Genomic DNA, 25,797 nt, shown 5'->3' on the forward strand with positions numbered 1-25,797 from the left:
GTTTCAAGAAGCAAAAGAGAGAACTAGATATGAAACAATTAGACTGGTTTGAAATTGGGAAAGGAGTATGTCAACACTGTATATTGTCACCCTGCTTCTTTAACGTATATCAAGAGTACATCATGTGAAATGCCAGGCTGGATGAAGCACAAGGAGTCAAGATTGCCGGGAAAAATATCAATAACCTCAGATATGCGGATGACACAACCTTTATGGCAGAAAGGAAAGAGGATCTAAAGAACCTCTTGATGAAAGTGAAAGAGAATAATGAAAAAGCTGGCTTAAAACTCAACATTCAGAAAACTAATACCATGGCATCCGGTCCCATCACTTCATGGCAAACAGAGAGGGCAACAACGGAAAGAGTGACAGACTTTATTTTCCTTCGCTCCAAAATCACTGCAGATGGTGGATGCAGCCATGAAGTTAAATGATGCTTGATCTTTGTAAGAAAAGCTATGACCAACTTAGACCGCATATTAGAACCAGAGACATCACTTTGCTGACAAAGGTCCATCTAGTCAAACTACGGTTTTTCCACTAGTCATGCAAGGATGCGAGAGCTGGACCATGAAGAAAGCTGAGTGCCAAAGAACTGATGCCTTTGAACTGTGGTGTTGGAGGAGAGATGCGTGAGAGTCCCTTGGACAGTAAGGAGATGCAACCAGTCCATCCTAAAGGAAATCAGTCCTGAATAGTCATTGCAAGGACTGATGATGAATCTGAAGCTCCAACACTTTGGCCACCTGATGCCAAGAGCCAACTCACTGGAAAAGACCCTGATGCTGGGAAAGACGGAAGGCAGGAGGAGAAGGGGATGACAGAGGACAAGATGGTTGGATGGCATCACTGACTCAGTGGACATGAGTTTGACCAAACTCCAGGAAATGGTAGAGGACAGAGAAGCCTTGTGTGCTGCAGTCCATGGGGTCACAAAGACTTGGACATGACTGATTGAACAACAACATCACTAAAACATTTGCTTAACAAGGTTCTCCAACCCAGTATATCTAGGCTGAAGATGAGTGGAAACTCTTATTTCGGCAGAGCCTGGCTGGGTCCACAATCAATTGATTGTGGTCCGAAACCAGAAATGATTGGCTCGGCCTCCCTCAGACTCACTGCAGAGCTTTGGGGCGCAAGGGCAGCTGTCACTCAGGGAAACAGTTTGATGAGTGTGATTAACCTAACAGCCTGCAGATCTTGGGGCGAGTTTTACAAACTTGATCCTATCACTTCCCTCTTGAAAGGGGAAAGGTGCAGTAACATATGCCAGAGCCACATGACAGGTGCTCAGAAAACATATGCAACATCACAGCAACGAGTCCTCTCTGAAAGCAACCACGTGGACAGGAAGAAGCGAAGGACTCAGGAAAAATGTTAGGAGTGATAACATCTGTGGACGTCAAATGTTTGTTTTTATTTTTCCTTGTGTGTGTATTTTCTAAGTTTTCTACAACGAACATGTATCCCTTAATACATTTCTGTTAGAGTAACCTAATACAACAGAAACGCTATTTCTAAAAGTGTACCGCTGATACTGTGTTACTCATGGAGCAAAACCCAAACACCTACGTGGCCCTCGAGGCCCTGTTTCCCCCAACCAGATTCTTGGATGGAGATAACGAGTCTCTGGTTCTCCAATGCAGAAAGAACTTCAGCGAGTCCCTTCGGGGTGGTCGGGAGAATCAGGTCAACCAGGCTGAGACCAACGCAAATCCATTCTCAGCTCCCTGCCTCATGGCCTGAAATCAGTCACCGTTGTCTTGTGGGCACGTTGGGAGGGCAGCACTGGCCGCAGGGAAGGCCATGTGCAGTCAGGCTGCCCGCCACCACCCGCCACTGCATGGGTGATGCCTGGTCTGCGGGCTTCCTGCTGTGGGCTCAGGTGAGACAGCAGGGCCTCAGCTGGCAGCAGCCTGTGTCCACCATCCGCCCTGGGCCAGGACCCCGGCAAGACCTAAATGACCTTCTCCTCCGTGAGATGCTCCAGGGTGGAATGGAGGTCGTCCGTCTCTTTCACAAACTCCAGGTTCCTCTGCTCAGCTTTCTCTGGGTCTTGTCTCACCTTATCTCGCTCCCTGGCCATCTGCTCCACCTGCGCCCTGCAGGAAGGAGGGAGGGATCACTGGGGACACTGCTCTGGGCCTAGCGAGCCGGTCTGAAGGAATAAACTCAGCTGGCCTAAGAGTGCTGAGCAGTGGCTGGCGCTGGGCTCTCACCCACCTCCTGTGCGTGCGTGCCAAGTCACTGCAGTCGTGTCCGATTCTATCCAATCCTATGGACTGTAGACCTCCAGGCTCCTCTGTTCATTGGATTCTCCAGGCAGGAATACTAGAGTGGGCTGTCATGCCCTCCTCCAGAGGATCTTCCTGACAAAGGGATCGAACTCCCATTTCTCATGCCACTTGCATTGGTGAGTGGGTTCTTTACCACTAGGGCCACCTGGGAAGCCTGACCCTCTGCCTACCACGATGGTTTCTGCAGTTATTGAGTCTGTTTTACAGAAGTACATACAGCAAGAAGCCAACTGGCTTGCAATGGGGTTTCTAGCAGGTTTCTGAACCAGGAGGTTCGAGCCTGGGGCGGGCACCCCTCACTTCTCCAGACGGCCTTAGAAGAGGTGGGAAATTATCCTTGCTCCGTCTTGCCTGCAGCTGGGCCTCAGAACCAGGGATCCCCAGCACCCATCCGGGGACTGGAGGCACGAAGGGGAGAAGGCTGGCCACCCATTATCCTGCCCGGTCACAGCCTTGCCACCTGTAGCCTGGCACCTGAGTAAGTGCCAGGGAGTTGCCCAGAGCAGAGGCGACGCCTGTCTCTGTCCGGTCACCCCAGGCCCTGCCCGAGGCTCAGTCCACCACCTATCCTGGTGCCTCTTTCTCCCACTGGAGAAGCACCAAGCTTGTCTCCCTTCCTCATCCTCCCAGTCTTCCTCTGGGCCCCTCTGCAGAGTTGCCTGATGCCAGAGGTCTCATCTGTGGGTACCTAAGGAGATGCAAAGTCTTGAGGATGGAGACCAGAATTACTGCCAACCTTTTCTGTAGCTTCAGAGCATCAGTAAAAACACAATAACAATCTCTATGCCAACCGGTTCAGCAGACGGATGGCCTGAATATCCAGCTCAGCTGGAGCCAAACCCAATTAAAACGGAACGTATTCTTGGCCGAATCGCTATGTAGTCCTTTGTGGCCATGCTGGAAGCACCCTTTCTCGTCCTGCAGGAGGACGAGAGGCCTCCTGGGCGAGGAGGCCAGCCTGGCAGGTCGCACCCCACGGCCCCGACCCTCCGCAGCGGGGCTCTTACTGGCAGAAGCCCAGGTCCTGGGGGTAGCAGTCCAAAACTGCATGCTGGGGACCCCGCCCACCATCATGACCTCCTTCTCCAAGGGCCCAGGTCAGCTCCAAAAGGTTCACCTTCTCATCCACACTGAAGTCAAGGCTCTGAAAACAGCACGGCCCATAGGACAGGTAGGATGAGTGGGTCTCCGGACACCTGCTGGCTCCCACAAGCCAGACTTCACTGTCCCAGCACCTTCCTTTTCTGTCTGCAAAGTCTCCACATCTTGAGTGGAGCCTCTGCTATGCTCCCATCCCTCTGGGGTCCCTCTCCCAAGGTCCCTGTCAAGGCCAGGTCCTTGCGGTCCCCCACAAGGCCAGGCTTTACCTTGGACTTCAGAGAATTCATTCTGAGGCTCTTTCGCGCTGTCGGCTTCTTCATCAGACTTAAGACTCTGCAAAAACAGAAAGAGAAGGATGTCAGCCACAATTAACTCGCAGGGGGAGGTTCTGCCCCGTGGATGTCCTTCTGACACAAAGGCCCAAAGCCTCCCACGGTGCACAACTCAAGGAGTCTCAGTGAGGGCCCTCGAGGCATTCATCACGAGCCAGCCAAGTTGTGCAGGGTGAGCCTTGGTCCAAGTGCTGGACACAGGTGACCGTGGCTGTGGCAACACCTGCTTTTTCTGCCCTCAGCCAAATAACCTTTCCTCCTCCTGCAGGGCCAGGGGAGGGTGGTGAAGTGGGGATCCTCCGAGGCCCCCGTTTCTGAAGGAGGATGTTGTGTGGCCAGAACTGCCCTGCAGACAGGGAGACCCAGAGACACCTAAAGACCGAATGTAGGTCCCCAAATAGCCCCTCTTCCAGCGATGAGATGCCCTCTCCCATCCTCCTGTGTCATGTCATGTGAGCAGTGACTGGGGGAGGTGTCCGGGGGGTCCACCCACCTCCACGCTTTCCAAGGACGCGGAGCATCAGAGCTGGCTCCTCACACTGGGTCTGACCGGCTGCTCCAGTAAACCTGGGGCTCCACCTGCAGCGCCACAGGGCTCGGGCTGGCTCCGACGGCCGGACCACTTAGAGCCGCTCACGTCCTTTGAGGGCACAGCCCGGGAGACAACTGGAAAGACAATGGGAGGTGTGTGGGGCTCTTTAAAATAGACTCTGGGCCCACTTGTGCTTACGAAGATGCAGATTCAGAGATGCGATGTGGCTCTCGGGGACAGACAGAGAAAATGTCAGAAGAACACAGGGAAGGGCCAACGTGGGGCTGGGGCTGAGACAGCTAGGCTAGGAGACAGGATTTTCCGTCCTAAACTCTTGGTGTTGCTTCACTGTTTCCAAGCAAACTATGCTATTGCTATGTGATAGAAAACTAATCTTAAAATCTAGCTTTTTACACAAAGAAATAACCTTCCAATAATCCACGTGCTCTAGAGACCAGAAGGTCATTTCCCACCCACCTGACTCCACCTCACTACAGCACCCCACCTGGACAGGACACAGAGGCAAGGACCTCAGCACAGCCAGGCAGGCTCAGACTCGCATGGGTCGAAAGTCGGGGGCAGAGGCAGGTGCGGACTTCGACAAGGGATCCATGAGGCTCCCTCAAGCCCTATTACACCCCTGCACTTCCTTCTTCCCTCCTTACCTGCCCACATCTGCGGACCAATGGGGACTCCGCAGGCAGAGAGGAAACGACTCTGCCTCTGCAGGTTCTGAGTGGCCAGAGAGACTGGGGAGTGGGGGTGCGGCCTGGGCTGTGACCAGGAGAGAACGCGGGTTCGAAGGGAAGCACCCAGAAGGGGCCAGTTGGAGAGAAAGGCAAAGGGTCCCAGGAAGCAAGGCCAGGCCAGGAAAAGAGAGCGTTGCACACAGGTGGGTCATGGTCCCAGGGACTAACTACCACCTCGTCTCTCTCCTCCTCACCGGAAACTGGCCCGCAGCCCCTGACCTTGGGAGCATCAGAGGAGGAGGCTGGGTCCAACCAGGCCTCCAGGAGAAACAGTGATGCCAGCAATGCACAGAAACTGAGGACAAGGAAGGAGTCTTGGGAGGAAGATGCCGAGTTCCATGTGACAGAGGACATCTAGGACAGGCTGACCATATTCCTGGACCCTGTGAGGTTATCATGGGCAGGGTCCGGCCCTGTACACTCTCCCCATGTCGGAATTCCTGGGGCTGCTGGAGAACAGGGGGTGTTCCCACTGACAGGGAGCAAACGGAAGGCTTGAGCACCCCAGGAAGGGAGCAGGGGCCTGCATGCAGGCTCCGCACCTGCTCTGGTTTGTCTCCACACAGGCTGTGGCTGGTTTCTGAGCGGCGAGCAGCGGGAAGAGAAAGGCCATGTCAGGTGGGAGTGGGCAACGGGGAGACACTCGGGAAACCAGGTGCGTCTGACAGCATGCGGAGCCCCACCAGGGGCTTAGCAACTCGCCTAGCACCACGTCTACGCCCTTGACCTGAATGGGCTCCTGCCTCTCCTCTCCCAAGATCCCCTGGTCTGCGTCTGGAGGCCCACCTGCCCTTGAAATGGTACCCCTTTCTTCACCGTTTCCGCTGCTCAGCACTTTCCTCAGAGCAATGAGATGCCCAGAAATCACACACATTAGACCAATTCATAAATGTTCTCCCAAAGTGTCACGTTCTCCCTCCACCAGGGGGAAATGCATCTCCAGGAACGTGTCCACGCGACAAATCAGGCCAGGAGGGGGCAGCGTCTCACCACCCACAGAGCACAGAGCTGTGGCCTCTCAGTGGGAACCTCTGGGGGTCACGGCCAGTCCCCAGCCGCTGCCCAGACGGCCGGCAGGCCACAAGGTCAAGCGAGCCTTGTGCCTCCTGTGTGTGCACATTTATTCATAGGAGCAGAATGCTCTCAGCATGCTGAGAGGCATAGCCAAGAGATTAAACAAGTAAAAACAAACAAACAACAACAACTTTTTTGGTTACATGTTCTGTGATGGCCTTCACTGAAGGAGCAGAACGAATGAGAAGCAGAATGTTCTTCAAAACCCCAGCCATTTGGCCCCAGGGGGCCACGCACATTCCCGGGGCATCAAAGCACATGTTTCCAATCGTGGCATGAGTTGCTGGGAAGGACCAGCAGGCAGATTAGAAAGCCGGAAAGAGGGATGCTGTGGACTGGCCGGGGAGGCAGGGATGAAGTCCATGGGGGAGACCGGGAGGGTGGCCCGCATGGGAAGCACACAGCCCCGGAGGGCGGGGGCAGGGCTCCCTGGGCTCTCACAACAGGGGCCGCCCGTGAGCACCAGCCTTGGCCGAGCCTCCTCAGGCAGGCCTATGACTGACGCCCCCACTGACTGGGTAATTGAGGAAAGTCTGAAAATTGAAAGAAGAGAAAAACAACACAAAACAAAACGGGGGTTGGCAGAGAAAAGCACCAGTCACGAAGAGGACACAAGTTGAGGACTCACAGGAGTTCCAGCACAGAAAAGGGAGCGATGACACGGGCGTGGCCTTTCTCAGGTGCCTTCATGCCCAGGGTCACAGGATCACACCCCAAGTCGGGAAAGCCAAGTGACCTTCCTCCCACCTCAGGGAAGAGAAACCTGAGACAAAGCAACCAATAACCAGGCCCTTCAGGTCCCAGGGCTGCCGCTGACAAGCTGGCTCCTCACCCTGGTTAGACTCCTCCCCTGGTCAGACTCCACCCCCTTATCAGACTCCTCCCTCGTTCTGACTCCACCCCCTTATCAAACTCCTGCCCCATCAGCCTCCTCTCCCCCAGGTCACAGCTCCCATGTGGATCCAGCAGCAGGCTGTGGGACACCAACGGATTTCAGCCCCAGGGGAGGCTGCAAGTGCTTCCCAAGGGCCTAGGTCCAGACGAGAAAACCTCACCTGAGTAATGGGAACGATCAGCCACAGGATTTCAGGGGTGGGAGGTGCTCGGGGGCTCACTGGAAACCATATGAAAGGTACATAAGCCCCAAACCTCCCAATGGCACCTCCTGCCCCAATCATGCACCTGCTCCTGACGAAAGACCCTCCCGGGGTGTGGGAGCCGACCAGGGGCCTGTGTGGGGCAGATGCCTCGAACTCCTGCACCGTGGGGGAGGAAGGGACCCGCTGGCCACTGCACTCTCCCTCCCAGCACTCCTCACATGCAGCCTCGACTGGTCATCCGGCCAGAGCACGGCAGGTGCTGCCAGCCAAGGAGTTGGCCCATCTTCTAAGGAGCACATCCGCCATCACCTTCCCGGTGGACCCACAGGCCACACCTCCAAGCGGGCCTCCCTCCAGAATTCTCCCTCCACCTCCTGACAAGTATCAAAGCCCCTCTTCACTTGTTTTGCAATATTGCCTTTGTTCCAAGGGTCCCACTGGAAACCACGATTTTAACAAGTGCCAGGAGCACAGAGCACTATTGTCTTAGACAGGCGGAGGGCTGCCTCAGCTGGTGGCATCCTGCTTGCTCCACCAGCCTCCCAGCTTGGCCAGCACCTTACACCTGCACTGCCCTTGGGATGATCAAATTCTCCCACCTCTCCACACCCACTTTATCTTGTCTACACCCTTCACTGGAAGTTCAGCACTAGATAGGACTTGAGAGTATTTGTGAGATTCTGACTTAAATATGAATTTGGTCTTCCTCCCATCCATTGCACAGCTTCTAAAACCCTCAAATTTCCTAAGTGATGAGAGCAACCACACCCAAGTTTATGCTGATAAGGTGACTTTTGAGAACCACACCTTGAGATGGGCTGGTTGCCAGGGAAACCAAGGGTGGGATTCGAGGTTGGAACTTTCAGCCCTACCCCTGACCTCTAGAGAGCTCAAAGGCTGGATGTTGAATTCAATCACTGATGCCCCATCATTGGATCAGTCATGACTGTGGAACGAAACCTCCATAAACCCCAAAAGGACGGCATTCAGAGACCTTCTGGGTTGGTGAACACGAGGAGACTGGGGAAGAGTGAGCCCTGGAGAGGGCGTGGGGGCTCTGAGCCTCTGCCCACAACCCATCCATCTCTCACCCTGAGTTACAGCCTTTGCAAGAAACTGCTGATCCAGTAATGGGTTTCCCTGAGCTGCTCTAGCAAATTAATTGAACCTGAGGAGGCCGTGGGCCCCTCCGATCTTTAGCAGTGAGGTCAGAAGCAAAGGAGACAAGCTGGACTTGAGACTGCTCTTTGAAGGCATTGCTGTCTTAGCCTGTGGGGTCTGCAGCTCTGTCCAGGGGGATGATGTCAGAATGGAGTTGAACTGCAGAACTCCCAGCTGGTGTTGCAAAATGGCCTGGTGGGAGGGAAACTACACAGAGCTAGTGACCAGAAGTGCCAGGGTATTCAGAGGACTTTGTGCAGTGCAGTCAAAAACACAAGAGTTTTCCCCTTGCAGTACCATTTCACAAATAAGGAAGCCAAAGAATAAAAAAAACCCAGGTGCTGCAGTCCATGGTCCCAGTCCATGCAGCTGGGGATCATAGACCTGCTGCATTGTTCAGGTACAACATCATATTCCAGAAGCCACAGAATTACGGAAGGAGACGTAAAGAAGGCCAAAAAGGCCTCTTACCTGACTCCAAAGACCCAATGTCTTCATCTGAGGAGGCAAGGCCAGCCTGTGATGACAACAGAGTCACAAAACCGTCCTTAAATTCCTCGAAGTTAACCTGTGAATTTGAAAAAAGCGGTCAACACTGCTTTCGACAGGCCACAAACATAACACATTGGCCTTTGGGGTTTTCTCAGATGGAAGATTTCTTATGTTGCCTTCGGCACTGAAGACATTTATTTTTTCAAATATTTACTTAAGGTTTTAAAAACCTGAAGGTATAGTGAGGCAATTAAGAGGGAATCATAGGCTCTTCACCGAAAAACACTATTAACAACTCCATAAAAGTAAATTAGATAAGATAGTTAGAAAACAGTGCAGAAAACAGATGTCTGATGACCACAAACATTAGCACATAAAGAAATATCCATGCCTTCACTACCCACCAAGAAAGAGAACATGCCAGCACCTAGGCTAGTCCTCCACCAAGGTTCCTTTCCTGATTAAATCCCCCACCCCTACACTAGGGGGAAAAAAAAGCTCTGAACAGTCACACATATGTCCTAAGGGTTTCTCTGGAGTACACGAAGCTAAGAATGGGATTGCTGGCTCACAGAATATACATTTATATCCTCTTTGCAAATTGAATCTTTAGTCACTAAACAATGCTGAGCCTCTTCAGTTCACTAATATTTTCCCCCGAGACTAGCTTTCTTCTGGAGCTTAAAAGTTTCATTATCAACCAGTTTTACCCTCTGCAGGGACAACACAAAGCACGTCAGATAATTCGTGTCTTTGTTCTCATTTATATTAACTCCTCACAAGATATTTGTGTTTTATATAGCCAATGTTCATCTAGAATTATTCAAATATTTGCCACTTTGTTTTTCTTTTCTTCCTTCATTTCCTACCTTCTGCCTGGGATAGGCTTCCATCTATCTGAAATAGATCTTTGAGACTTACGTTTTGCTTAAATATGCTGGTGCTAAGCCCTTTTAGTGTGATTTTCTGAAATGTTTTCATTTCACTTTGATTCTTTCTTCAGCAAAAACATAATTTATTAAAAGAATACCGGAAATGATCCAGATGTACTTAAAGAAAATGGGTAAATAAACTGTGACTCAGTCAGACAATGAAAGACGACAACAGGGGAAACAAAAGCACTGGCAGAGACAATGCCTGGACCCTGACCTGCACTCTCTGAACACAGACTGCAGACGTGATATTGAGTAAGAGAACCAGAGTATGCACTGAGCATGTGCTGTGTGTATGTCCACCTGTAGGAAGTTCAGCAACAGGCAAACAAATCTCTGCTGTTCTCATCAAGACAGTGGCAACTGCTGGAGCCAGAGGGACCCCAGGGGCACCTGAGGAGGGATGCAGGATGCTGGGGCCCAGGGCCGCTTGCAATGCATGTTCACTGAGCTGCACACTTCCCAACTCTTTTCTCTGCCTGTGCTTCACCTGACCTCACACAGAAAGAAATCAACGCAGGAGATACTTGTAGGTCAAAATGTCACCAGTATGTGCTAGAGAAGCAGGCCTGGGGCTCTAGTTCCAAGCATGCTTCCCACACCTGGCACAGAACTTGAATGAGCACATTTCTACTGCTGCCTCTGAACACTAAATGCAGCTGTTGGCTGTGGAACGTCTCTGCCTGGGTTATACACTATCAGAGTTGAAGGTGGACTACTTATATGTGTGTTTATCTTCTGGCTCCCCACCTAGCATGTGGTCTCACGGCTGACACATTGTAAATACTCAACAAATGTCTACTGGATGTGCTGGTCTCTATATCCTTCAAAACTGAGCAGAATTCACCTTCTCAAGGGGACATTCTTTCACCTTTTTTCTTTAAAAAAAAATCTATTTATTTATTTTTGGCTGTGCTGGGTCTTCGTTGATGCAGGCTTTCTCTATTTGTGGCGAGTGGGGACTACTCTTCCTTGTGCTGTATGGACTGACCATTCTAGTAGCCCTCACTGGAAGGTGGGAGTGAATTTGCTAAACTGCTAGTATAACAATGTCTGAAACTTCTTTCTTACGATGATGCATCAATTTCATCAGGTGGATCTATTCTTGTTTTTCAATCACAAGTCATGTCCAACTTTTTGTGACCCCATGGACTGCAACACACCAGGCCTCCCCTGTCCCTCACCATCTCCCTGAGTTTTCCAAAGTTCATGTAATATCGGTGATGCCATCCAACCATCTCATTCTCTGTTGTCCTCTTCTCCTCCCTACCCTTAATCTTTCCCAGCATCAGAGTCTTTTCCAATGAGTTGGCTCTTCCCATCAGTGGCCAGAGTACTGGAGCTTCAGCTTCAACATCAGTCCTTCCAATGAATATTCCAGGTTGACTGCCTTTAGGATTGACTGGTTTTATCTCCTTTTCACTCAAAAATCTTCTTCAGCACCGCAATTCAAAACCATCAATTCTTTGGCACTTAGCCTTCTTTATGATCCAACTCTTACATCCGTATATGACTGCTGGAAAAACCACTGCTTTGACTATATGGACCTTAACTAATCTCATATTGAAAAGCCTGTGTCCAGACTTTTGCCATGTGGATCAATACTAGAAAGAACATTCTTGCATAGCGTTCATTTCACAGAGATATTCTATTGCTTTCATTTTACCTTCCTAGCTTCTAGGTGTGCTCTAGCACATAATAAGTGCTCAAAAATACTTGTTGAGGGACTTCCCTGGTAGTCCAGTGGCTAAGACTCCAAGCTCCCAATGCAGGGGACCCAGCTCCACTGCTGGTCGGGGAACGAGATCTCACACGCTGCATCTAAGAGTTCGAATGCCCCAACTAAAGATCCCTCATGTCGTAGAGAAGACTGCTGCAGCTAAATAAGTAAATATCAAAAAACAACAACAACAAAAAAACCTTGACTATGTGGGAGCAGAATGAAATGGCCATTTTCTTTGATTCAATCTCAGATTTTTGTTTCATTGATAATACTTATCAGCTTTCCTTTGAGCCATCAAACGGGAGGGGATTTGGGAATTCTCTGGTGGTCCAGTGGCTAGGACTCTGCACTCTCACAGCCAAGAGCCCAGCTTCAATCCCTGGTTGGGGAACTAAGATCCCACAAGCTGTGTAGTGTTACCGAAAATCAAAAACAGGAGGGAATCTGATGGCTCAGTGTGCTGCTGTTTTATCTGATAGCATTGACTGTGTTTCTGTGTCCTCTCCCATCACAGCTCACAAAAGGACAAAGGGCCAGGATAAAAAACATCAAGGAAACCAGATAACCTGTTCATGATGTCTTAACCAGTGTTGATTTTCACAAATGTGCCTTTTGCTCACCTAACCCTCGAGTACAATTCCAGGTGATATCAAGAAGGGCTAGGACATGAGCGATCAAAATCACACCCGATTTTTTTTTTCTTCTGGCCACACCACGCATGGCATTGGCATCTTAGTTCACCAGCCAGGGATGGAACAAGTTCCCCCTGCACTGGAAGCATGGCGTCTTAACCACTGGACCACGAGGGGAGTTCCCACACCCGGGTCTGAAGTCCATAAAGAAAAAGCAGTAGAGGGAAAGTCAGAGGAAAGCCGGCTGGGGCGGGTGTGTGAGGCAGAGCCCTCCTCGCACCAGGAGCAGCTCTGCTGGCAGCACCGGCCACGCGGGCTCTGGGGGAAGTAACAGGAGGCAGACGCACCTCGAAGCTCCCCGGGGCCAGCAGGGAGGGGTTTTAGGTGGCTCTTCATTTGTTTCTGCCCAAGAACCAATTCAGGAATCTTTCCAGGAAAGTTTTTTTTCTCATTCAAATTGAGACCACTTTTATTGAATTCTGTGGGGGGAAATACTCTTCCATCAAAGGTAAGATGACCAACACAACTATAGGCACTGCTTTTTTGTTTCCAGTTTGTTTTTTTGTGTGTTTTTCCCCAGACTGTGGGATCTTAATTTCCAAACCAGGGACTGAACAGGGCCCCTGGCAGTGAAAGCCCACCAGGGAGTTCCCAGGCACTGTTTTAAATGAACGCGCGCACCTCCCTGGGGTCTAGTGGTTAAGAATCCACCGCCACGTTCAAGTCATGTTCAAATGGAGGAAGAAGTCTGAAGTCGAATGTTAAGACGGAGAACAACACATCTGTGATTTTCTTCAAACTTTCCATTTAAGGAAAAGACAGAAAGGTGAGAAAATTTACACACAAGAAACAGTGTCCCAGCAAGTTTCAATTCTGAAGATGTCTAGCCAGAGGGATTCTCTCCTAAGTGTGAGTTTCCGAACTATATCCCGTAGACGGGGAAGGTCCCACAGGGGTCACTGCAGGGATTGGGAACAGAGAAGTCACAGCTGCAGGGCCTCTGGCCGCTCTTCAGCTACAAGGCTCTATGCTTGTCTCTGTTTTGTGTAACACGGTTCCCTGCGGGATTTTTCTTTTTTAAAAGAAAGGTTCCTTTCTTTGGGAAAAAAAGAATCTTTTTGTAAGGTATGAGAGCCATTGTTTTAGTCAAAGTTCCTAATTCTACAAAAGAAGTCACAAAGGCCATGTCCTTCTGACTGAGCCCACAGTCCTAGGCCAGCTACTTTCTCAGATTAAGAAAAAAACACATAGATTTTTAACTATAACATAGACAAAATGAACATGTAAAACCTTGTTATACACTTGATTAATGCTTGTGGTGTGACATGACTTTCGAAGTAAATTATGTGTTTTAAATGCATGAACAAGAATAAATCAATATCAAATTCCTATTTGTCGCAGTCGATACAGCTAATTTAGAAAGCATACATATTTTTTAAACACAGGACAGGGAACTTGAAGGAGAGAATCTTTAGTTGAATCAACCAGGCCAAACGTGAAGAGATTCAGCCTTAAAAAGATGTTCAGTTCCTCTAGATAAAACCTGGCTTGCTAAAATGACTCAGCAATGAATTATCCACATTTTGGGTTATTGAGGGCAAAATTTAAAACACACAACAGATCTCTCTTTACTGTTTAGCATACTTCTATCCAGACTCTCATCATTAGTTGGTATATACAAATAGCATGAGTGTAAACTCAACTATAATCTAAATGCGGTCAGAAGTTTCAGTTGAACTTCATTTCCTCAGCCTGAAGTTTCAAGGGGAGCACCCTCCTCATGAGAAGCAAGATTTACCTAACGGGCGAGTTTGGGAGAAGGAACTAAGAAGTGCTTGCCTGGTTCCGAATCTCTTCTTTGAAAAGAATAATGTGCGCACAGCACCATGAACTTGGGTCTGTGGTAGGCAGCCCGCCCCTGGGATGGGGGTCAAGCCTTCGCTTCCTCCTCTTAGGCCTGTGCGGGCAAGTCTCTGACTTGAGATGAAGTGTTTGGAGGCCCGCTGTGACTGTACAGCTAAAGTAAGTCCTCCAGGTTCATGGCTCTCAAGTACTAAGACCCAATGTAGCTCCAGTGCTGTCGAAGAAACCTTAGATTGCTCTATGATGACAAGAAGCCAAATGGGAAAACAGGTTGAGATTGCATTTAACAAGGGTTGCTTTTCTCTGCATCACCAACATCATGGAAACACCATCAAAACCATAAACTGGTGTGCACTGACTGAAATGGACATTTTAATCACAATGATTTCACAATGAAAACTAGCTGCAATTTAAAGACTTCCCTTCATTGCTATCTCAGGCATCATTCATCCAGGTGATGTCAAGACAGACAAAACTGAGCTTCATTTACGAGTTTTAAATATTCGATTTAACTACAAACTTAGAAACATTCTACAAATGCTCAGCAAGATATGTTTTAGAAATTTAAACCAAAATTCTGTAAGTAAAATAGCAACTAAAGTTGTACTCTTGTACAAGAAAAAAACAAAAAATGTTAACCTAAAACCAGAAATTAATCTTTTGATTATGTATCACAAGTTTGTTTAATTCATAAAAAGGATTTATCTAGGATTCCTTCAAATAAAAAACACCCATATGTGGTTAGTGTTTAGATGCCAGTCACTTACACTTAGGGGTAGAAAAACTGTGGTGGAAGCAGCAGAGCCTGGAAATGATTATGAACCACTGCCAAAGTGAAATCAATTAGAAAGTAAATCAAACATCTGAAAGTACACTTTCGGTTACTAGACAATAAGATTTCATTTCTAAAGTAGAATTTCAGTGTAGCTTTTTAAGAAATGTAAGAATTAAAGATGTATCTCTTAAAAACAAGATCTAGCGCAAAAAAATCATTAGATGTCTCATTGATTATCACAGTTGATTATGGTTTTACTTAGTGTGCATAACTCAAAAAAAACAACTCAGAAGTTTACCAAGTTAAAAATAAGGATCATTATATCAGAAATTTGAAACCCAGTAAAAAAAACAGAAAAGAACTAACCTTGGTCAAGGAAGTCTCCACGCTGTCATTTGAATGGTGTGGAATTGAGGTAGAACATCCTACGTTTGCTCCTGAATTAAGATTTGCATTGAACCCTGAAGTAGGATTGAAATTTCCAACAGAACAGGGCTCCAGGACTGGCGTGCTGCTATGATTGCTGAGTAAAGAAAGATCTGTTCTGCCGTGCTGATCTCTGCCAGCCTCTCATTAGTCCTGGGGAAGAAGGAAAGCACTGATGTCATTCATGCTTCCCTAATACTTGAGCTTGTAAGTTGCCATAATTTCCATTACCCTGTGTGAACACTGAAAGCAGAGCAGACCTGCTGGGAACAGTGACAGCTCTGACCTTGTTCTAAAGAAGCTCACGTGTGTCTGGGCTCCTCAGGTGACAAGTCACAGCTGGGAGAGGAGAGAAAGGGCGTCAGAGGGAAAGGGAGGTGGGCTCACAGCGACACCTGCTGCCTCTGGGACACGCCTGCCGCCAGGAAACAGCTCAGGGATGAAGAAACACACCTCCCACAAAGCCACGTTCAAGTGCTTCCTCTCACCACCCTTGTACATACGTGTCACTCATGACCTCGGAGAAATTTAGCACTTGGCTCTGAGGAATCACCTCAAGCCACAATCTCAAGGGGAGGTTGAGAAAGTCAGTGGGTGAGACTGAAGAGAGCTAAAACAGCCCCAGGAACAAGAACAAGTATCCCCTGCTTTTCCAAAGTTCACCTTACTTTACTTCACTTCTACGATGGGCCTGTGTCAGCACCTCTTTCTGATGGTTCAAAATCAATCAATCAATAAATAAAGACCCAAAGACAAATTCTGGTCTCATATTTAAAATGCCAAAATTCTAAACAGCGTTCAGTGTACGTTTTAGAGGGAGAGGCATGACGCTCCCCATGCAGGGAGAGCGGCCCCACCAAGCTCCTTTCCAGGAAGCCACACCCCACACCCCAGCATCAAGTCCCACAGCCCTGAACCCTCTCTGGGAGCCCCTGTGCTTCCCTTGTGTATGCTTATTTTGGGCATCGACTAGCAGAACGTGCCCTAGGTCCCTGCTCCTTTGCTGTATGCTCTCTGGGCTTATGAAAGGCATCCTAGGAGGGCTCTGCTTTCAGAGGCGGGGAAGCCTGGACTCCGCACTGCAGGTGGGATCTGCCCTTTCCAGCCTCCATACAACCCCTCAGTCAGGTCACCATGCCAGCGTCAGCCACTCTGTGAATTACCCTGCCTTTCACCCCTGTGTGAATGTTCCCTGATTTCACAAGCATGCTTTTACTTAGTGTAGGAAAACTTACCAGGATATCTTATCACTCATTTTTCTTAGGGTGCCCTCTAGCAGTGATTATCTAGTTAGTTCTCACTTCCTACTAATCTCAGGAACTGGCTCTATAGAAATTAGGCTTCAGACACAAATTAATGGACTAAATATATTTTCTGTGATTCTGGCTTTTGACTTACTTGTCTAGTTTCTTTTCCAAGGACTTTCTAACTTTTAGTTCCTCTAGGTAGTGGTGCTTATATTTTTCCAACTCTGCTTTATTAGAATCTTGAAAAGTCTTCCTCTTGGATAGTTCAGATCCCAAATCTTTAATTCTGAGTTCCATCTGACTTCTTATGGAAGCAACATGCTCCTCTTGGGACTGCTGTCAATTTTCTTCAGATGCTGCTTGTATCTAAGTCAAATTTAAAAAGATACTTTTGTTAATGATTATAACCTGAATAATATTTGATCCATTTAGTTTTGAATCAGTAATTCAGACAGCGATTTTAAATGCGAAAATAAGAAAATTGGAACTTGAAAATAATCATCGTCAATGTGACATGAATTAAATCTGAATTATAAAATTAATGTGGACTCAATGTTATAGTAGTTATAGTAGTCTCCTGCATTGCAGGTGGATTCTTTACCAACTGGGCGATCAGGAAAGCCCCTATTAAAACATCACTAAAGCAAACTGCTGTTGTCACAAGCCCATATATTTATCACTACCCCCCCCCATGCTTTTGTGTCTCTTGAAATGTTCCCTGCAGATCAACTTGACAATCCAAACACGGTAATACTTTCAAGTTTCAAGAACTATCTTTTCAAGGCCCAAGGGGTAAAACAGCACAATTCAGCCACTTTCTCTCTGATCCTCTCTAGCACTTTTACACATACAGGCACAGGTACCAAAGAAACATACACTTGTTGGGAGACTGGGACTCACACACGCCACACTACGCACGATTGTTTCTAAAATAGATAACTAACGAGGACCAACTCTATAGCACAGGGAACTCAACATTCTGTAACAGCCCATGTGGAAAAAGTGTTTTTATAAAGAGCGGATATACATATATACACGTAAGTGATTCACTTTGCTGCACCCCTGACACTAACACAATGTTGTAAATCAACTGTACTCTCTAAACTTCTCCGGAGAAGAAGGGAAGGAACACACACAAACATTTGGCTAGACTGACCTGGCATTATGCAGTCATTTTTAGATAAAAGTCACTTCGGACTTTTAGGGTACGAAAATCAGGATATTGTCACTGTCTTCAAATTAAAAACAATAAGCAGCCCGGTGGCGGCAGGACGCACGCACCGGCCAAGCCCACCGCTGGAGCCTCCTAGGTTTCTAAGCCCCGCCCCCCTCCCCCGGACCCAGGCGGAGGGGGCCGGGGTTCAACCGCCGACTGCCCGCCCTTCGGGCCAGATGGTGACCGCCTGCCCTCCCGGCTCCCAGGGCCCCAATTCCGGCTCACACGCCCCCTTCGCAGCAGGCCCGGCTCACTGCGCCCGGGGCGCCGGCCCGCGTGTCCCACTGACAGAGCCCCTTATCCGGCTCACACGCCCCCCGCCGCGCTCCCCAGGCCCCCGGCCCCGCGCCGGCCCCGCTCGCCGCTCACCAGCTGCCGGCTCACGCTCCCCGCTCACACGCACCCCTCTCCCCGCTGGCCCGGCTCCCGCTCGCACGTTGCAGGCTCACGCTCCCCGCTCACACGCACCCAGCTCCCCGCTCCCCGCCGGCCCGGCTCCCGCTCACACGCTGCCGGTTCACGCTACCCGCTCACACGCATCCCGGCTCCCGCTCACACCCCCGGCCCCAATGCGCCGGGCTGCGCTCCCCGCTGTCACGACCCCCGGACGCCGGCACGCACTCCCCGGCCGCACGCCCCCAGCGCAGGCGCACGTCCGACTCGCCGCCCACACAACCGCCGCCCACACAACCCCCGCCCCCAGGCGCCGGCCGGTGCTCGCCGCTCACACGCTTCTCACTCCCCGCTCCCCGCCAGCCCGGCTCCCGCTCGCACGCTGCCGGCTCACGCTCCCCGCTCACACGCCCCCCGCCCCCGCCGGCCCGCCTCGCCGCTCACACGCTGCCGGCTCACGCTCCCCGCTCACATGCGCCCCTCTCCCCACCCTACGCCGGCCCGCCTCGCAGCTCACACGCTGCCTGCTCACGCTCCCCGCTCACACACACCGTTCTCCCAGGCCCCCGCCGGCCCGGCTCACGCTCCCCGCTCACACGCACCCCTCTCCCCACCCCCCGCCGACCCGGCTCCAGCTCACACTCACCCCTCCGGTCGCTCCCCGTCGGTCCGGCTCGCCGCACACACGCCGCCCTCGCCCCAGTGCGCCGGGCCGCGCTCCCCACTCTCACGACCCCCGACGCCTCACGCACTCCCAGGCCGCACGCCCCCCGCGCAGGCGCACGGCCGGCTCACCGCCCACACAACCCCCGCCCCCAGGCGCCGGCCGGTGCTCGCCGCTCACACGCCCCCCGAGCGCCGCCGACGCTCTCAGAGGCCCGGCCTAAGTTCTCCGCCTGGTGTCTGCGCCACGTTCTGCGAGAGGCCGTGGAGCCGGCCCTGGACCGCCCCGCGCGACCGACGGAAAGCTGCCTGAGGCGGGGCGCCGTGAGGGCGGGAGGCGGGCGGGCGCCTCCTGGGCCGCTGCTCTGGGGCTGCGCAGCCGCGAGCGGATGGCGGGCGTGCCTGTGGCTCCACTCCGTGGCTGTGGGCAGGTCGGTTTCGGCAGCTTCCCGCGCGCGCGGGCGTCGCCGCCACTTCCTCAGCGCCACGCGCTGCACCCCGTCCTCGAAGCCGCTGTGCGCGCGGGCTCCGGTGGGCGTCTCGCCCCGGTGACGCGCGGAGAGACCGGGAGACGGGCTGCTGGAGCTCAGGTGAGGGTTACACCGGGGAGGTGGGGACAGCGTAGCCCGGGAGTTAGGGCCGCGCCCTGAGGGCTGCGGTGAGGGTAGCCCCACCGGGGAGCCGGCCCTGCAAGCACCCTCCCCTCCCCGCCGGGGAAGGGCGGGCAGCAACCGGGCTCTGGAGCCTGAGGTTCGCTCTTCACTCACAAGGCATTTCAGAGAAGCCATGGGATTACTCTGTGTTTAGATAGCTGTCGCAGCGCTTATGGCTCACCTGGTCAAGAATCTGCCTGCAATGTGGGAGACCCGGATTCAATCCCTGGGTTGGGAAGATCCCCTGGAGAAGGGAAAGGGATGTTTTGAACATCCAAGAGCACTTGGTCTGACACTTGGGCCATTTAACAGATGGGGAAGCTGAGCCACTGGAATTACGCATCAGGTTAAAGGGCTTGTCTGAACTTGACACTGTTGGAAGCAGAGCCCCAACTTGAATAGTTTTCTTTGGTTGCAGTCTGTTATTCTTGCAACTTCAGGCAGTTACCTTATGTAAAAAGTGAGGAGCCCACAGAGGGAGGTTCCCTGGAGCCCTAGAACTCAGAGGGTTGTTGTTCAGTCCATAAGTCATGCCCCGGTCTTTATGGCCGCATGTACTGAGGCACGACACCAGGCTTTTCTGTTCTTCCCTGTCTCTCTGAGTTTGCTCAAATTCATGTCCATTGGGTCAGTGATGTCATCCAACCATCTCACCCTCTGTAGCCCCCTTCTCCTTCGTCATATCGTGAATCTTTCCCAGCATCAGGGTCTTTTCCAGTGAGTCAGGTCTTTACATCAGGTGGCCAAAGTATTGGAGCTTCAGCATCAGCATCAGTCCTTCCAAGGAATATTGAGGGTTGATTTCCTTTAGGATTGACTGGATTGATTTCCTTGCTGTCCAAGGGACTCTCGAGAGTCTTCTCTAACACTACAGTTCAAAAGTATCAATTCTTCAGTGCTCAGCCTTCTTTATGGTCCAACTCTCATATCCGTACATGACTCCTGGAGAAACCATAACTTTGACTATAGGGACTTTTGTCTGCAAAGTGATATCTCTGCTTTTTAAAACGCTCTCTAGGCTTGTCATAGCTTTTCTTCCAAGGAGCCAGGGTCTTTCAATTTCATCGCTGCTGTCCCCATCCACAATGACTTAGGAGCCGAAGAAAATAAATTCTGCCACTATTTTCATTTTTTCCCCATCTATTTGCCATGAAGTGATGGGACCGGATACCATGATCTTAGTTTTTGAATGCTGAGGTTTAAGCCAGATGTTTGAGAGGGATGGAGACTTTCCAATAAGTCCCCACTAGGGTGGGAAGACTAGATCACACGGGGAGAAAGGAGCGCAAAGGCGCAGACACTGCCCACAGGTGCTGGCTTTTCAGCCTGCAAGTCCAACTGTCTGTTTTGCCCAGACTTGAAGTGTTGGTGTCCCACTTTGGGAAGTGGCAGGGTGGAGGGGGGGAATCAGGGGTGAACTTACAAGTGTAAAGTCACTAGCTTTTCTGGGTCTTAGAGGGCGTCGGTGCACCTTTTCCTGCAGTCCTGGCTGCCTTTGGGGGCTGGCCACTGGGAGAGCTGAGCTGGGTTAGACTAAGAATTGGTCTTGATCTGATTGACCCCTCACACCCTGGACCCACACATGCTTTCGAGAATCATGCCTCCGTGGCAGATGGTAGCTGGTTGAGAGCAGGTACTCTGCCGTTTTCATTCCAGAATCCCTCATGGTTAGGTGCTGTGTTTGGCAGATTGGAATGATGCCCTTTGTATCTGCAGAACTGATAACCGTTTGAGTCTTTAGGAAAATTATCTTGAGTTCCCAGGGGCTTACAGCTGGAGGTGGGAGCACAAAATGATGCAATTCCCAGTGTAAATTTTTTTTTTCCCCCCAGTGTAAATTTTAACAATTTAAGTCTTAAAAGTATAAATAAAAATTTAAATCTGAAAACTGAGTTGTATCTTTACAAGTTTATTTCCTACTTGCCTTTTGTATACCTGCTGATCTCCTAATCGTGCAAGAGTTTCAGTTGTCCCTTAAAATAATACTTGTGATAAAAGGAATATTTAATTGAATTCTAGTAAATCAGACTTTTCCATGATATCTTTTTAACCATTTGGTGAAAGAGTAGGTACAAATCACACTTTCATTTTTCATTAGAAATCATTTCAGTGCTCGCTTCGGCAGCACATATACTAAAATTGGAACAATACAGAGAAGATTAGCATGGCCACTGCGCAAGGATGACACACAAATTCGTGAAGCGTTCCATATTTAAAAAAAAAAAAATCATTTCATACATCCAAGCAGCATTAAATAGTGTAATTTTGTAGTTATACCCATAGTGCTAAAGCATTTTTTTTTTATGGCTCTAACAGTAGATGGGTTATCATTTTGTTTTGAAGTTTTTTGTTGTTGTTGGCTATTGTTGTTATAGTGTTATTAGGCGGTTTTTTTTGGTAAAAATTTTAATTGAAATATAGTTTATTTGCAGTGTTTCAGGTGTAGGAGTTGCTTGTTCACAGACATTGTGTAGCATTTATGAATTTTATAATTCTCATGTTTTTATCCTTCCAAGGGAAGTTTTTTTTTGAAATTTGCCAAAGTAGATAGCAGGAAAACTCCTTTGGCCTCTCTGTCTTCTGTCCTAGCAGTGTGTAGGTTTTTTCTTTTCCCTTTTGGTAGTAACCTTTTAAGATCATTTTCCAATAAATAGCAAGTAATTTACATGCTTTTGTCATGTGTTATTACTTCTTTAGACTGTTGGGTTTTTGCCATTAGTTTTATTGTGGTATAATTTATGTACAACACAATACATATTTTACTAGAGTTTTGACAAATGTATACAATCCTTGTAACCAGCAACCCAACCAAGATGTCTGCCATCCCAAGGACTCCCTTTTCTCTTTTGCAGCACTGGCTACCTCCCACCTGCAGCTTGAGGCAGCCAAGGATTTTCTTTCCCCTACAGATTATATTTGTCTTTTTTTATTGTATTTCTGGAGTCAGCATGCCAGCAATTGCAAACTTTTCTGTACAGGGCCAGTTAGAAGCATACAGTGTGTACTCCTTTCTGTCTGACTTCTCAGTACAGTGTCTTTAAGATTATCCTCAATGACTGTGTTGATTGTGTATTTTGTTAGTAATTCATTCCTTTTTTTAAATTGTGGTAAACAATACAAAACTTAAATGTTGCCATTTCTAACCATTCTTCTGTGTCCTCTTAGTGGCATTAATTATATTCGCATTGTTGTGCAACCATCACCTCTATTTCCAAAGTTTTTCATAACCCCAAATAAACTCTATAGCTTTTAAGCAGTAACTACCCACTTTTCTCCCCCCTCACCTGGTAGCCTCTAATCTACTTTGTTTCTATGAGTTTGCCCATTCTAGACATTTCAGATAAGTTGCATCATACCATATTTGTCCTTTTGTGTCTGGCTTATTTCACTAAGCAGTGTTTTCAAAGTTCATGTTGTTGTATGTATCAGCACTTTTGTTTTTTGACTTAGCAATATTCCATTGAATTGACATACTTTGTATGAACATAGGTTTTCAGTTCTCTTGAGTGTATACCTAGAAGAGGAATTGCTGGATAATGTGGGAATTCGAAATTTGACTTTTTGTGGACCCACAAGGCTATTTGCTATAGGGCTGTACCATTTTACATTCCTACCTGCATTGGACAAGGGTTCCAGTTTCTCCCCATCCTCTGCAACACTTGTCATCATAGCCATGTTAGTAGGTGTGGAAGGACTATTGGTTTTTCATAAGGTACATGAGCATAGAGTGTTGCTACAAACTTGGGTGAATGAGGGAGTGTAATTTTATATGTTCCAGGAGGATGGACGGAGGCAAATTCTGGAGGAGATGAAAGTTTTATACGAGCAAAACCTACCTGATGTGTAAGTTGGTCAGTTGATATTCTAAAACAGTTTAAGAAATATGATATTGATGTCAGATCATCTTAACATTAATTTTTGGATGTGTTTTCTTTTTTTTAATTCTCTGTGAGCCTGATCATACCCTAGCTATACAGAAGTAGAAGGATTTGTGTTAATGATTGTTATGTCTCCAGGGACCAAATAGTGCTTGGAACCTGGTAGGTGTTCAATAAATTTTCTCATTTGGTATGATTTAAACAGAATTAGGGTGGATCCAAGAGAGATGACACAAGAGCAAGTAAGAGACCTGACGAGTGAAGTGTCTTGTTTCCGCTGCTTGTTTTCATCAGGTGAGGCCTTAGTGGGTTTAACGGGAGAACAGGCAGTTTGCAAATTTAGCAGGAGTAGCTGCGACTTCCGAAAGCTTGAGTGAAGTGGGCTGGGAACTCGTGCTGCAGAAAACTACAGCTTGGTATGTTAGAGGGTTCTGGAGTTGCGGACTGTTAATAGAGCCAAGCATGGGAGTGGGCACAGAGGAGAATTTGAGCTGAACAACAGACTTCAGGGGACCTGTGATTGGGTGAAGAATAAGATGCAAGACTACTGACTGCTGGAGGAAAAATGAGTTATTGAGAGCTCATCCTGGAGAGAAGTATATCTGCAACTTGAGATTTCGTCCCTGGCCTTGTTCGGTAGTGTTTTCATCAGTTAGTTGGGCGCAGAAATCAGTAGCGTGCTGTTAGGGTGTGTGGAGGACACAGAACAGTGGGAACACTTTGCAGTGACTATTTAAGGATAGATGCTGATGAACGAGGAACTGGTGTGCAAGAGGTCTGCAGTAAATGTAAGGGAAATGGAAAGTCCTGCACTCAGGTTCCCAAGTTCTTCATTTGTTCATGCAACAGATAGGCACTCAGCAGTTATGAGCTGATAAAGGGCTCAGGTGATTCAGTTGTAAACAGCAGAATCAAGAGGTTTGCCCCCGTGGCCCCCAACAGTGTCATACAGAAAGCACATGTTAAATGCAGGTAAAGCGGGTCAGAGTACGTGCCGTGAAGGAAAACACCACATTGGGGGAGAGAATCATGCACTGAAAACGTTGGTAGATTGAGAAATCCGGGAAATTCTCTCCGAGAAAGAGACTCTTCAGCTGGAACCTGAAGAGGCAGGTTTTAGCGAGGAAGTAACTGTGGGCAGAGAGCATTCTAGTTGCGGGAAACAGCATGTGCAAAGGCCCTGAGTCTTGAAAGAGGGTGACCTGCCCAGGGACCTGGGCATTCCCAAAGGCCAGTGTGGCTGGAACTTAGTGAGCAGGCCGAGGGCGACACCAGGGGAGATTTCTAAGCATGTGGGGCCGGTGGTGGCATGTTTGTGTTCTAAGGACCACCCTGGCGGCCATGTGGATAGTGGATGGTGGACTCGAGAGGGAGGATGGTGGTCATGCAGGTGACAGGAGAGGTGAGCCAGACTAGGGGAAAGAACAGTTTACACACCTGTTTAGGAGGTGACTGAAGAGGCATTGGTTCGGTAAGGGAATGATTTTCCTGTATTCATACCATGGGGAAATTCAGGATCCAAAATTCTGTGCCCTATCCTCCTGATTTGGTTCTGCGCAGGAGAGTCACAATGACCAGTTTCTGGTTAAAATTCTTTGTCAGAAGAAATCTATTCTTATTTAATTGCTCATGTGAAAATGTGACTTTTTTAAAGAAGTTCTTGTGTTCTTAATCAAGAACCTTGGTGTTAAGTTGGGTATATTTTATTTGTACTATTTCATTATAATCAAAAGAACATTGTAAGCAGTGTGGATAATAAATCTAATGTTTGTAGAGTGGCTGAAGTGTCTAGAGCAGATCTAGAGGACGTGGGACATCTATGTACGTGGTACATGTACATCTCTACATGGTGCAGATCTAGAAGACATGGGACATGTATTTTGCCTCTATTTTCAGGCACATACATTTTGTGTTTATCTGTTTCCTTTAAAACTCCAAAGTAATTCTGTACATCTGGTTTTGTTTTGTTTCCCTTTTTTTTTTCTTTTCAATTGCGGTTAAGATATACACCAGGTAGCTCAGTGGTATAGAATCTGCCTGCCTATGCAGGAGATGCATTCCCTGGGTCGGGGAGATCCCCTGGAGAAGGAACTGGCGATGCGCCTCAGTTCTCTTGCCTGGAAAGTTCCATGGACAGCCTGGCAGGCTACAGTCCACGGGGTCAGAAACAGTCTGGGGTCGGACACAACTGAGTGACTGAGCACACATACTGTTGAGTGTATGGGTGTATTCAAACCATTCATCATGTCATATACTCATCACCACCACCACCTTCTCCAGAACTCTTCATCTTACAAAACTGTAACACCATACCCAGTAAACAGTTGTAGATCTGATAGGAAAGGGTGATATTATCTGATATCTAAAGAGATAAATATTTTGGTGAAAACCAAAATTTTTTCCCTCGATTTTCTTTTGGTCACTGGGGCAACTTTCTCTGTGCTCACTGAAGCCCCTGGTCCGCTTTCCTCCTCATCCACTATTGTAATGGAACTGTCAGGATGAGCCAAAGGCTATTATTTCAGTCATCCTTCAAGCTGCAGCTGGGGCTCCAT

The 25,797-nt window shown here is 48.8% G+C and overlaps 1 long non-coding RNA gene and 1 other non-coding gene across 2 annotated transcripts; one reads left to right on the forward strand and one right to left on the reverse strand.

The window, feature by feature from the left end:
• Positions 1 to 1,100: 1,100 nt before the first annotated feature.
• LOC136155285 (uncharacterized) lies at positions 1,101 to 17,771 on the reverse strand. The gene is made up of 8 exons (XR_010660756.1): positions 17,596 to 17,771; positions 16,591 to 16,805; positions 15,133 to 15,345; positions 8,821 to 8,917; positions 4,227 to 4,399; positions 3,668 to 3,734; positions 2,227 to 2,372; positions 1,101 to 2,105 (listed from the first exon to the last, which is right to left on the reverse strand). It is a non-coding gene; the product is annotated as an uncharacterized lncRNA (long non-coding RNA).
• A 3,702-nt stretch (positions 17,772 to 21,473) lies between these two features.
• LOC136155289 (U6 spliceosomal RNA) lies at positions 21,474 to 21,580 on the forward strand. The gene has a single exon (XR_010660760.1). It is a non-coding gene; the product is annotated as a U6 spliceosomal RNA (small nuclear RNA).
• The last annotated feature ends 4,217 nt before the right edge of the window (positions 21,581 to 25,797 follow it).

The sequence above is a fragment of the Muntiacus reevesi genome, unplaced genomic scaffold (assembly GCF_963930625.1).
Source record: "Muntiacus reevesi unplaced genomic scaffold, mMunRee1.1 SCAFFOLD_155, whole genome shotgun sequence".
Classification (NCBI taxonomy): domain Eukaryota; kingdom Metazoa; phylum Chordata; class Mammalia; order Artiodactyla; family Cervidae; genus Muntiacus; species Muntiacus reevesi.